Genomic DNA, 12,144 nt, shown 5'->3' with positions numbered 1-12,144 from the left:
AATATGAGGAAATATTGTTTTTCTGTAAAATTACCAGGTAATTACATACTACCTAAAAGTAGCTATGCACAACTTAAACTAACTTACATTTTAATTCCTGTTTTGTTCCTTGTAAAAACTTGACTTGTTACCTCCTTATTCGTGTGCTCAAGTATTTGTATCCAAATACATAAACATTGATATTTCAAATAAAATGTATCCACATATAAATTCAGTTTATGTGTGTGATCTTGTATGTTACTTTGCATCATTCTGATACTGTGTTGTGTTCATCAAACTGTCAGTGTGTGAAAATTAAGTTACATTATTTAAAAAAACAGTTGAAATTGAGCTATAAAATATTAGCTTGACAAAGTAACGGTAATTACCATCTCTCTATCGCATAAACATTTGTATAAAAACTACTACACTATTGTAGGCAGATGGATAGAAACACAGTAAAACAGGTATAATAATGAACAACACACTACAAGTGATGTTAGCCCTGTGATCGTCCTTTTACCCTGTGATAACTGGGATAGAAGCCAGCCCATCCCAACTGGATACGCTTTTAAGAAAATGGATAAATGGACATAAAAATAAGCCCATTTAAACAGTCAGATTTTACACACTATATGCATCTGTATGCAGAGCTGAATCATGCATGTTTATTTTTAGGTATCATTAGTTCTGTGGCTTCTGTATTTTTGTATCACTACTCCACTGTTGCAGTCCAACTCCATTTCCTCCTGACATTTCCTGACAGGAAAGCTGACAAGATGCTTTGTCAGGAGGATTTGATCAGACACGGGGGGAGGCACAGAAGAGAACCTCAATGTAGACGACATACAGGGAAACATGTATTTGACAGCTTTCTTTTAATTTAGAGAATCAATATGTAGCTTTTGTCTGTAAGAGACACAGACACTAGCCAGCTACCTTTAACCCCCACACACTCTCCTCTCCTCTCCAGTCCTCTCAGTACATCTGTGGGATCTCAGAGACACTACCCTGGGTGTGATTAACTGTGATGAGCTGGTGAATTACCCAACATGCCTCTCTGTCCCAATTAGGAGAGAAATAATAACAGTGCTATAACAATGCTGGTTTTGATGATGCCCATTACATCATCTGCTTTTGGCTCGCTGGGAAGGAAACTCGCCCCGGCCAATCAATTGGCTCAGCTGGGCTTTATAAGAGGTTTCTGACATCAGCCTGTCTGCTTCTTGTTTGTAGTTGTAGCATGAGATTTGCTCCTGTGCTGTGTCCTGGAAAATTAAAAGGACTCAGCATCTGCTCCTGGTCAATAGGAAAGCTGTGATTTTTATAACTTCTTCGTGCAATTAGGGCCTGGGGATGAGGATAATGTTTGCACTGTAGTAGGATTTATTTTCCATGACTGCTTTCTGGGGCTGTTTCGCTGAACTGGTGTTGATGGGGCAGAGCAAACAAAATAAAAAACTGCGGTGCAAAGTATTTGATCGGGTTTCCTGTTTCGACCATTTAACTTGTTTTGTTTTTTTAGTCTAATTAATGACACAGATCTGCATTTTTTTAATTTAATTTTCATTTTTGGCATGACTACAAGAGGCTTAATGTCAGTGAGAATATTTGACTTAGTGATTTCCTTTTTTGCACACATAATCCTTTTTTGTTGCTACTGTTGGGTAAATTGGTAATAACTGACAACCCCAATGAAAGCCAAATTTTATTCAACATGATAATGATAGCTGTATCACTCCATCAGTCAGAACACATAAGCTGCAGTCTCTTTCCACATCATGTGGCTCTTTGTTTCTCTCCTCTGATCTGAAAGCAAGGAGCCTCTATCGTCAGCTGACTGAGCTATTTGTTAATTCTTTGATAACATCTTGACCTTTGAGCCACGTTTAGAGAGAGAGAACACGGACCAGTTTGTTTGTTTTCGACTCCGCAGTTCATTTATCATTATCGATGCCACTCAATAGCCTCTGCCCACATCACAGACAAACCCGATCCTCAGGATTTCATCACTCAGCGATCCCACGGCCTCACTTAATGAACAACAACAAATGACTTGTCAGAGCCTCACAGCTCTCAAAGGAGCCTGATAGGCTGATAATGCAAAACATCAACATCAACCTCAACAGCCATTTAAAATAGTCATATTCTTCCCTCCCTTGTTTCTTCTTAGAAAGCATTCCCGAAAAAGAAGACCCTGTGAGAACGAGATTATGTATTACATTCCGTTAACAGATATGAGATTTAAGGGTACATTTGTATCCCTTTACCATCTCTGACACACCCACACGGTGACCCATTTGTCTGTGAATTTACCTTGGCACTCTTCATCTGTCATTCTGATGAGTCTCCAGGGAAATGAGTTGCTGGCATTAAAGGATGCCGGGCATTAGTGTTAAGATGCAAATGCATTTATATTCTGATTGATTTGGTCTCATTTCTTCATCGAGCTCTTCAAAGTCTGGATCTCCGCACTGCTAACCACAAGGCTTTGTAGTCTCGGGCGTCTCAGTAAGATCAAGTGCAGACATTTAAATTAAAATGCTTTTAAAAATGAGACTATTTACACACTGTTAGGCAAATCATTGTAATAGCATTGTTGGGATTGTGGTTTGCATTGCAGTGTACATTCAGTGGTACATTGTGTCTAATCAACATGAACAATGTACCGCAGTGCCCAGAGAATCCAATGCACTTACAGTAGGCTACTTAACTATGTGAAAAGAAAAGCAAAATAAAGGAGTTCAATTCTGAAAAAATTGGATGCTGTATAAAACATAAGTAAAAACAGAATGATCATATATGATCACATGATCACATTTTATTCACAATAAAACATAACATTGCCACCGTCTCTGCGCCCAAGCACATTTAAAATGGACTGAGGCAAACCGGAAAACTATTCTGTGGTCAGAACATGTAAGCCGTGTCCCCCAGACTAAAGAGGAGAGGGACTGTTATCAGCGCTTAATGTCAGCGCTCAGTTTAAAAGCCTGTATCTCTGATGGTACGGGGTCCATTAGTGCTTAGAGAATAGACATCTCGCCCATCTGGAAATGCACCATCAGTGGTGAAAGGTATATACAGGCTTTACAACAACATATGCTCCCAACCAGATAATGTCTTTTTCAGGGAAGGCCTTGCATATTTGTGCAAGACAATTCTAACCTGCAGTCCAGACCTTTCACCAACTGAAAACTGAAAAACAATACAGCCCAGAAAATAAGACCCAGGACTGCTGAGGGGTAGAAGCTTTTATTAGACATGAATGGGACAACACTCCTCTCTGCAAGTCCAGCTGCTCTTCTCTGTTCCCAAAGTGGAAATGTTTGGGCATAATGCACAGCGTATCAGCACAAACACCTCATACTAACTGTCATCTTGCAGTCAACGAGTCTACCATGAAGTCCTCTGTATACCAAAGTATTTTAGAGTCAAACAGCTAAAGTTTGGCCCAAACTGCTTCATTGGAGTACTTCAGTAAAACTGCAACAGACTAAAAAAGAAAAGAATAAAAAAAACTTAGGGACTGTGCACACAGTCGTCTGCTGGGGTGAAACTAGGGTGTTCTCAAGAGACACTATAAAAATGCACATTACCATATTTTATGCACATGTTTCATAAATGTGGACAAATCATTGAAAAATATGACTTCATCAAAAGGTTCAAAATTTTTATACAAATGAAATACAGGCTTCCATGTGGGCTGACGTGCTTAAAATGAGAACGTAATAATGGAAATGATCTTGAAGATTATTAATGTTTCCTATTCCTCATTATAGCTAATAATCTTTATTTATAGATCACTTTTTAAAACCCACCTTCACACAAGCCAAAAAATTTGCTCAAAGTCCAAAACGTCACATATAAGCAGCAAACAAGTGATTTACATGATGATCAGATGTGAGTTTTGTTAGTTGTAAAATTTTGTAATGTGTTTTGAAGTGTGGCCCACTTTCCTTTTTTAGAGGTTAAAAAGGAAAAAGAGAAACAAAGAGTCAAAGGACCTTTCCTTTGAATTCTGGACAATTCAGTCAGTTTTTGTCATGGCTGTCATCGAGACACTTCAGCTAGAAACTCAGTTAGCAACCGTCATATGAAACTGAATGGAATTCATCTGCAGACTTTCTGTGTCTCTCTGTGCCTGGTGATCAGTTCCCACCTCTCCTGCCAATCGACCTACAAACCTGAGATTCACCCACTCATAATGATCTCATTCTCCAGCATATCTTTCAGCAATGTTGTACTAATGCCAGGTTCAAACTCAAGTCCAATTTTTGCGTCTCCTTCAGTGTGGATAAGTTCTCCACCACTATCTATAACAAGATGAAGCTTGCCTGTCCCATCTACGTCTGTCCTCATTCTGTCACTCAACTCGCACTAGTCAGCTCCTGAGGGCATTGATCCAAACAGTTGTTGACTATTTGCAGAGGTGTAACAGAGGTGTAACAAACCCTGTTCAACTGTGCACATGCTTGCTTCTTTCTTCTGAGTCAAGTCTCTCCAGGTGATCAAAAAATCATTTTCACCTGTTCTTTGAAGGAAAAAGACACGAGAGGTCAGATCTTCCCATTTGTTCCCACTATGATCAAATCTGAAAATTGTTTTCCGCTCTGAGACTCATTGCTATATCAGTGAGAAGTCCTGCCTTGCCTTTTCTCCTCTGTGCCAAATCTCCATCCATTTTCTTAACCGTTTATCCAATTCAGGGTCGCGGGGAGGCTGGAGCGCATCTCTGCTGTCATAGGCCGAGAGCCGGAATAGAACACATAGAAACCGACAACCGTTCATGCTCACATTCTCACAGATTTAGAGTCACCGGTTAACCAAACAAGTATGGCTCTGGACTGTGAGAGGAAGCCAGAGTACCCAGAGAGAATCCACACAAGCACAGGGAGACTTATTGTGAGGCCGCATGGCGCCCTGTGTCTGCCTATGACACATCTCTGGTTTTGTTAAAAGAAAAACAACGTCGAGCTTGTTTCTGATCTATTAAACCGAGCAACCTTTGCTTCCTGATTCACAAAGACTAATCTAAGGTAATAGAGTTCAACAGGGCAAAAATAGCTATTTTAGCAGACTGTTTAAAATTCTTTTGATACATCAGTTGTAGCGGGATATTTAACTAGTGAGAGACAAAAATATAAAAGTATAAATTGAAACTAAATTGACAAAATAGATGCAAGCCTACGGTTCACGCAGGCAATTCTCTGCTTCTTAAACTAGCATCAATCAGCTTCCTGCTTTCCATTTAAATCAGAAACGTATGCAAATCAAGCTGTATCGCAAACAAAATCTCACCATGCATCACAATATCTCTGCTCAATCACATCTCACAAGGTCAGTCTGTGCACGGCATCTTTCAGATGATTTTATTGAGGCTGCTAGAATATAAACGAAGCCGGCATCCAGCAAAACACCTTTGGATAATTAGAGAGCCCTCTAAAAGATGTTCCTGTTTGGAATAGCTGTTTGCACTTTAAAAACCCCAGTGCAATCCCTTTGTGCATATTAGTTCAAGATGTGGCATTCACTTTGATCATTTTGACACCTGTGCTCCATGCAAAAAGACCTTTTTACATGCAAGAGCTTTGAATTGGTTATTTTGCTCATTTTCTTTTCAGCCTGGAGGAAAAAAAAAACCATTTCAGTCACAAACATCTCACAAATGTTCACCTTCTTGGAAAAATCCACAATGAAATGAATTTGAATAAAGCAGTTGTCAAGGATCACGTTGTTACAAATGCGGACTTCTTGACTTCAAAGGGGACATGCTAGCAAAGTGGAAAAAAACAGGCTGAGAGGTTTGATGCCTGCAGAGGTTGTAAAATTCAAATTCAAATTCAATGTGAAAGCAGGTTCGTCAAAAGCAGAGCTACAGTGGAGGGAAGGAGCTGAATAGCAGATTACAAGCACTCTACAAAAAAAGAGAGGAACCAAATGAACTGTGATCCGAGCAAACAGTTATTAACACACACTGTACACAAACTTTCTCCTCAGTATTTGCTTAGCAGTTGTAAAATAAACATCCCCGTGACATCACTTTGTGAAACATATTGCTGGTGATACTGAAAGAGTTACGGTATTTGCTGTCATCTAACGATATGCCGTATATAAACACACAGCCTGAAGACTGGGCTAACATTTTCATTTAAAGAAGATGCTCGCTGGTCTTGAGATATGATTCCTGTTCATGGTGCAATGCCGGGTAATGTGAAAAAGATTACAGGTTTAAAGTGTAGCAAAGGCAGCTTCTTGCTGATGAAAGTACACATGATCCTGACACTCAAGCAACGTGGGATCAGCTGACGTGATGATGGCATCACTCTTCAGTACTATTTCAGTTCTGTTTCCTTGATCTTTATAACGTATTTGAAATGCTGCTATTTTGCATGTGATGTGCTGGAAATGAAAAAAAAAATGGATTTGCACAAAGAGGTTGGAAGAAGCACTTATGTTTTCCAATGATATCAAAGGTACCTAATTTAGATTGTCACACGTGGCAAGGCGACTTCATTGCAATTGGTCAGTTGTGTTTAACAAAGGTTTACGTAGGTAATTTTCCCCCTTTTCAGTTCTCAACGAGAACTGGGAATTCCTGCTATTGTCCTTCTTTTACAACTCCCTCAGCTTCTTGAGCTGCTCTCACCATGCTGTCAAAATGCCTTTATTCATGGATGATGATGCTGCATTCTTTGAGCCAGTTGGGTACACATTGATGGGCTATAATAATCAATTTCCTTCTCTGCTGTCAACCTCAATCAACGTTCTTATGTACTCTCCATTATGCTCTCCTTATTGATTGTAATACAGGTCATGATTTGTGTCAAAAATGCGAACAGCACGTATCCAAGCGTTTGAAGAAGCTGCTTGCTGCGGTGAAAGAAAGAACCCTTCAGTTCATTCAGTTTCTAAAACAAAATGAAATCAAAAAGGTATTGTGTTTATTTAGTTCACATTACTTTCCAATAAGTTTCCGATTGCTCCTTTTAAAATAATTATAATTTATACATTTGTTCTTATGTTTGTTACTGAATAAGTCATACTTTTAACTGGCTTACAGTTTGCCTACAAGCCTGTCTAATTTATAAAATACATAAACAGATATGAAGCAAAACTTACAGCCATTTATTTAAATCTTCATCTGAAGCAGAGACTGGGAGACCTCACAGTGTTGTGGGAATGTAACTGTCCTCACCTGTCTGTAGCGCCAAAGCTTAAATATACAACTTTTCATCTCTTATTTTGTATAAAACATGTATTGTGCATTTTTACAATGCAAACATGTGCCATTACAGAACAACAAATGACCTCGCATATACAGACTACATGCACTAGTTTCTGGATTAACAAACAATACTTTTAGACCAAACGAGGCTTTAATTTAAAGCAGAAAATGCCAGGATGAGCTACAATTCCCACAGTGCAATGCGGGAATCCTGTTAAGCATTTTTTGGGCTAAAATATTGAGCTGAGATTACTCGACAAAGGTCATTTGAATTATTTTCTTAAACCTTGTCAAGGTTTATTAGTGCCAGAGAAGACATTTTACAAATTTTTCCCCCTTCACAGGATTATTTAAGCACCTCTTAATAAAACACAGCTTAGTTTGTCTCAAGGATCAAAAATAATTCACGTGTGTAATGTTTTGGTATTTCAGGCAGCTCAACAACAAACATTTCTCACTGGAATATCAAGCCTCCCATCCTTTCTAAAGGAGTTATGCATCACTGGCTCTTCAGTGATGCATAAATATATGTGATGCTGCTTGTCAGCATCAAAACACGTCAGGTATGACACACCTGACACCCGTCTAACATGCCTCTCAGGTGAGGTATTCCAGATATAAGCATCCAGGAGGAGACCACCTGAGCGATCCAGGAAATGCTGGAGAGATAAAGCATCTCAGATTGCTTGGGAATGCCTCGATATCATCCTGGAAAAGCTGGAAGCTGCTTTTAATACTTCAAAGCACACTTGACATTCCAGTGATTTATATACTGCAGAATGATGGTAATGAAACATAAGGTCAAGTGAAAACATTTAATCTGTTACTCAAGGAAATAACAGCAACTGCTAGTTTTTAGCTCTGCTTTATATTCAGTCTGCTGTTCACTCCCTTCACTCGTCTTTTATCCTCCCTTAGCTAATCCGCTCTTCACATGGCTGACATTTTCGCTCTTCTCTCCATCTTGGATGTGATGCCACTTGATCCAGCTCCCTGCTGTCTCGCTCTCTCCTCATCTTTAAAGTTGCACGGTGTTTGTTGTGTGCTCCTGTGCTGCTCAAACAGCCAAGGTCACACAGTGATAACAGGCAAACTTCGTTCAAAGGTTACAGGAAATGATTATCATATGGGCTTCCCATGGTTAAGAAATGTTGTTTTTCTTTTTAATTTTTCTGCCTTCAGCAGGAGTGATGTTAGTGCCTTCTCTCGTGTGGTTTCCTCTTGTGTTGCTGGGCTCTTTGGGAAAGTCTGATTTTTTTTCTTCTGTGTTTATCAGCAGCTGCAATAAGGAGACTGAAAAGAGACTGTTTTAGGAACTGGCTCACTTGGTTTCTAATGGGTTTTGGTCACAAAATGATCTATAATTATGCTGAGTGTATTTGTTTCTTTAATGATAAGGGATATGGTGCAATGAGATGAAAATATTATTCATCAGGTGTTGTGGTATTTTCTCACACTAGTTGACCAAAAAGAGCTATTTCCAGCAGATTTCCAGAAATCAGTGTGATAAAACAACGTGTACAGTGCGCAAGCCTCAAGAGAATATCGCGTGTCTCTTAGGAATATCCACAGCTTTGTTTAAATAAAAAATCAAAAACACTGACCTCTCATGATGATTAATAAATTGCAAATCAATGACTAAGTATTCGCTTTCTTAAGAAAATGAGGACAAAAATATCTGAATGAGGCAGTTTTTTCTGTTGTGATTTCAAAAAAAGCTTTGACTCTGTGTACAGAGTGATCATTTCCAAATCCCATAAACACAACAGATCAGGGAAAATATGTTCAAACGGGCAAAATGTACCATTATAAAGTGGCAGCAACAAAAGTGTTGGGACCGAGCCATGTTTGCCACTTTGTAGCATCTCTTTTTTTAAGAACAGTCGGCAAACATTTGGGAACTGAGGAGAGCAGCTGGGAGAGCTGAGGGAGAAGAAAGTTGTCCCGTTCTCGTCTGATAAAAGATTACAGCTTCTCAGAAGTCCTGGGTCTTATTTTTCTGGGCTGTATTTTTCGTTTCATGATGCTCCAGGTGTTTTTGGTCCGGTCTGCACCGCAGGCAGGCCAGTTCCCCGCCTGGCCTCTTCTCCTGTGATGATGCTGTGTGCTGTAGATGATGAGATATTCAGTCTATATTGAGGGACATTATTCAGACTGGTGAACCTCTGCCCGCTTGTAGTTATAAATATAAATGCTTTCATCATATTCAGTCATGTTACTGACCTGTTGCCAAGAAACCTAATTTTGGTCAAACATACTTTTGTTGCCTGCTTTTCAACATTTCTGAGAAGTGTTACTGCCATCAAATTACCTTTTTTTTCCTCTTAAAATGCTTTTCTCAGTTTAAATATTTGAGTATTGTGCCTTCACAACAACAGCTGCTCTGTCCATTCTGAATATTTTGCCTTTTAGCATTTTATAATGAAGGGGAAATTTTCACCTTTTGGGTTTTTTTTTTTTTTTTATCAAAAAAAAAAAGGGTTAAACAGTCAGAGCAGAGAAAATGAAAGTTCTAATTCATGTTACTTTTTTTTTGTCTTTTTTTGTCCAGTGTGTTTATTCCAGATAAAACTGAGCTTAATTTAAAATCGATTGTTCTCTCAGTGCACTGAACTTTGGCTGAAATGTTATTTTCAGCTCTTGATAACAGTAAGACCGAAAAAGAAAACCTGATTGGCGTATAAATGAGTCTGCAGCCTATGAGAAGTCTTTAGTGTCTCAGTTTGCTCTGCTCTTATACTTGTCCCATTTCAGTTTCTCACAGATTGATCACAAATGCATTTCAAGCTCCTTCTAAATGATTTTCAGGATAATTGAACAAATGTATTTAGAAATATGTTGTTCTGATTTGGACAGACCAGCGGATCCCTCACTGAAAGCCCGACGTAAAGTAATAAACCAAAAAAAGAAAAAAAAGGGCAGCTGGAAGCCATATTCATACTAATGCACTCTTAGCATTTCCCAGCAATGAACGCAAAAAGCCATCTCTGTAATACATGAGGGACTCGCGTGTCTGTTCTGTTGGAAGCTGCTGATATGTTCAACACATGCTTTTCAGTATTGTTTCCAGCACAGCTCTGTTTGGATAAACTTTGAATTCATGTCTTTTATCTTCCGAAGAATAATACTTTGTCCACGATGAGAGCCTGATATCAAACTTACAAAAACACTGCTGTTTGAACCACGTAAGCTCTTTTCTTTTATGTTTTTTTATTTGTTTCTTGCCCAATCAAGTAAACTCAGAGAAGCCTTTTAGCACAGCTAAAGAAATCCTGCTTTTCTTTTGGTGTCTCATTATTCACGGGTGTTGTATTCCATCTTTTTGGCTCCTTATTTCTCCCAGCTGGAAATTAAAAGAAACAGGTCACCATTCGGCAAATTCCAAATAAGTATTTTTCAAGCCACAAAAAATAACACAGCAGCAACTTTTCCTCTAAGAATGGCTGAAACAGCTCTCTGATGATAAAAAATAATGAAAAAAGCGTCATTTATACAGGAGGATTTTTTGTGATTATTCTTGAAGTAGTGGGTAGGAAAATAATGGAGGGCCAGGAGACCGTGCCGAGGTGACTCAGTTGTTTTGTCCGCATTTATCCATCAAATAAAACTCAAATTTTGTCCATCAAGAGAAAAGAAAGCTTGACGTAGTAGCCGTCATTAATAGTCTTACAAAAGAGGACAGTGTGGCGTGGGTGGCCTCATGTTCAGTTTTCCCCACACTACTTATTTGAAATGTTACAATTGTCACATTTTAACAGATCATTATCATTAGAAATCCCAGGTGTCTCTTGGTTGTCAACCAGTACAGCATACACTGACTCTTTAACAGTCACACTTGAGTTGGATCACTGATGACGATGAATTCAAACCTGGGAAATTTCCCTCAAACTTTAAACCGTAGGTGAGAACAGGAATTAAAGCTTTATGTTCACTTATTAAAAAGTGTCATATTCAGAGTTCTGAGGACTTAAAAAACACATGCCATCTTACAAATCAGCACTCCTTTAGATACTTACAGATGCATGATTAACTGTATGAAGAGAAATGAGAACAAAACTTTCAGCGTGCCATTGCTGTTAGTGTCAGACGGGCTGGTCTGAGTATTTCAGAAACTGCTGATCAACTGGGAAAAAAATGGCCAAAAGAGGAACTAGTGGGCAGCAAGATGCTTTCTCTAGAAAATGACTTGCTGCTGCCGAAGGTCAGAGAATATGGACACACAGGAAGGCAACTCAAATAACCACGTGTTACAACCAAGTATGCAGAGGAGTCCTCTAAATGCACACTGAACCTTAAAGGAAAGGGCGGTGCAGCAGCATAAGACCTCACTTGGTGACATCATGTCGGCTAAGATCAGGAAACTGAGGGTACAATTTGTAAGGGCTCGTCAAAATTGGACAACAGAAGATTGAAAAACTTTGCCTGGTCTGATGGGTCTTTGTTTCTACTGTGACACTGATAATTCCTTGGACACGTTGGACCCCTTAGTACCAGCTGAACAGCACAGCCTAACTGAGTACTGTTATTGACCATGTCCATCCCTTCACGACTACAGTGTACCCATCTTCTGATGGCTGCTTCCAGCGATTTAATGCACCGTGTCACAAAGTTCAAGTCATTCTAATCTGGTTGCTTGAACATGACAATGAGTTCACTGCACTCAAATGACTGCCACAGTCACCAGGTGCCAATCGAATAGAGCTCGCTAAATCTGTGCCACCAGGAATTAAAGCAGTTCTGAAGGAACAAAAGAGTCCAGGCTGGTACCATCAAGGTGTACCTAATAAAGCGGCTGGTGAGTGTCTTTTTCTGTTTGATCGTGGCTCGCTCATCGTTCTGGGTTTTTGTTTAGTATTTGTTGAGTTTTGTATCCTTTATTGATTTTTGTTATTTCTTATGTTCACAGTGTTGCTCTCTGAATCCCCTGTTCTCATTTC

The sequence above is a fragment of the Oreochromis aureus genome, linkage group 5 (assembly GCF_013358895.1).
Source record: "Oreochromis aureus strain Israel breed Guangdong linkage group 5, ZZ_aureus, whole genome shotgun sequence".
NCBI classification, from domain to species: Eukaryota; Metazoa; Chordata; class Actinopteri; order Cichliformes; family Cichlidae; genus Oreochromis; species Oreochromis aureus.
Note: the sequence above shows the minus strand (reverse complement) of the source record.